This window comes from Pinus tabuliformis, chromosome 2_2 (genome assembly GCF_031772625.1).
Source record: "Pinus tabuliformis cultivar Carrire ecotype Pingquan chromosome 2_2, CPIR1, whole genome shotgun sequence".
Classification (NCBI taxonomy): Eukaryota; Viridiplantae; Streptophyta; class Pinopsida; order Pinales; family Pinaceae; genus Pinus; species Pinus tabuliformis.
Genome location: NC_142300.1, coordinates 1222593564 through 1222595924, shown reverse-complemented (window position 1 = coordinate 1222595924; position 2361 = coordinate 1222593564). Strand labels below are relative to the sequence as shown.

The window sequence follows — 2361 nt, the reverse complement described above, 5'->3', positions numbered from 1 at the left end:
ACTGTCCTCAATGCCTCTGTCCTCTGAAGGATTAATTTGGTGAATGATTACTTGGTCTAGAGCGGAAGGCAGAAGAATGCCTCTGTTGAATCGACATACCATCGCAGCCGCCACCACTGAAAGCTGTCCGAATCGCTGCTATATCCTACGAGCTGCCACGACTGTTAGCGAATCAGAGCCGCTGCCACCACCAAAAGCTGTCGCATTAGTTGTTGTATCCTATGAAAATATTATTTTTTTACTTGGATCTTCGGCCGCCGTTGAAGCATGATGATTCATGTTCGAATCTCTGAAGGAGTGACTTTAATAGTGTATCACTGGCATCCATAAGGAATCGGGCCATCATTTCTTATGACCAGTCTTCTGGCGTGGAAGATAAGTTTTTTTTAAAGTAAAAAGTAATTAAAGTATTTGCAGAGTATAACGTATTTTAAGATTTGGGATCATTAAAACTAGATATATTGGCAGAGAAGTAATCGGTGAAAAGAAACTATAGTGTACTTATCAGTAAAATTTTTGAATAAAAAAGGTAACAAACGAAACGAAATCCTATATTTTGTGTAACTGCCGAGTGTGACAGCCCAGAATAAGACAGCGAAGAATACAACGACGAGCGCATTTGATGGAGAGAAGGGAACGTTTGCTGCCTCTGCCATATGCGTTTTAAAACCTGCCGCCTTAGACCAACTTGGAAATCTGTGCAGATCCGTTGAAGGTATATACGTTACCTCGGTCCCTCGGCCTTCCTCCTCCTGTGTAACAGCTTTACTGCCATAATAACGTCTGGTCCGCTTCTTCCGCCGTATTTCGGTTTTGAATCCCACGCATGGTATGTTTTTGAAATCAACGCCTGTGACTGAGAGCATAGAACAGAAAAAAAAAAATTTCTCAAATAAGAGCAGAGAGGGAAAGATCCGGGGGCATAAGATTTCTGGTCGTTCAATTGCTGAACCAAACCGGCCAAGACAATCTCGATTCCTCTTCTTGTTGGATAGGTGAGAAATTACATGCGTAGTAATTCAAGCTGGACTTCTTCTTGGCTTGAACTTGAATTATTCCTTCATTGAAATTTTCATGGGTAACCTCAGTTGCATCTCGACGCAGAGCAAGCATACCAGCTTCTACACAAACAGCTTTTAACTGTGCACCATTAAAATCATCAGTGGAACGTGCAAGCTCTTCAAAGTTGACATCTGGATGAACAGTCATTTTTCTTGAATGAATCTGTAAAATCCGTGCCCGTGCATCCTCTGTTGGGTGAGGGAATTCTATCTTCCTGTCTAGACGGCCTGAACGCATTAAAGCTGGATCTAAAATATCTGCACGATTTGTTGCTGCTATGACCTTTATACGTTCATCACTGCTAAATCCATCAAGCTGATTCAGTAACTCAAGCATCGTGCGTTGCACTTCTCTATCTCCACTTACTTCACTGTCAAAACGCTTTGTTCCAATTGCATCAACCTCGTCTATAAAGATAATACATGGGGCTTTCTCCTTTGCAAGTTGAAAAGCATCGCAAACGAGTTTGGCACCATCTCCGATGAACATCTGGACTAATTGTGGACCAGCAAGTTTTAAAAATGTTGCATTTGTTTGTGCAGCACATGCACGAGCCATGAGTGTTTTTCCTGTTCCTGGAGGCCCATAAAGTAGTATTTAGAAGGAAGAAGTCATTTAGTTGTGCATCCATACTGGTATACCTGAGCATTTTAAGGGTGAAACATATCTGTTGTATCTGTGTGGGAAGGACTTTGAGCCTCTCATTCTTGCTGGACACAAATCTGGTATTGGGCAATGTATTTTTCAAACTGATTTTTGAAATCTTCAATAGCTGGGGTTTGTCTAGACTTGCTGAGTATTCATTTCTTTGTTGAGACAATGGCTAGATTTGATGATGTATTAGAGTTACTGAATACACTAATACATTCCACTATTGGTGGGAAGGTAAATGTTAGCAAAGACACTCTTTGTGACATTCAGACCTGCCTGCATGATGCACAAGAAAAGATCGAATTTTTACAGCTTGAATCTCAGCTACAGCAAGAAGAGCTACATCAAAATAGACACCATTCTGAACCTGTTTTTGTTCAGAACATTGAGACAACCACCCATCATCAGCATGTTAATAATGGTACAGTTCATTCAAATAAAGCAGCAGTCGTACATGCAGATGCAGAAACTCAGTCTGCACTTCCCAAGCCAATCATCAGACCTTGGGAACAGCTTGTCCACAACAAGCACAGAACTGGTCTTGGATATGACAAGGACTTGTCCTTTCATATTCCAGACTACTCAAAGCCCATTCAGTTTCAGAGTGTTGGATTCATTGATGACAGTTCACCTGCTTCTCATGACAGT

The 2361-nt window shown here is 41.3% G+C and overlaps 1 pseudogene; it reads right to left on the bottom strand.

Annotated features, from left to right (window-relative positions):
* Positions 1-452: 452 nt before the first annotated feature.
* On the bottom strand, positions 453-1652 carry LOC149197897 (26S proteasome regulatory subunit 6A homolog pseudogene; annotated as a pseudogene).
* Between the last annotated feature and the right edge of the window lie 709 nt (positions 1653-2361).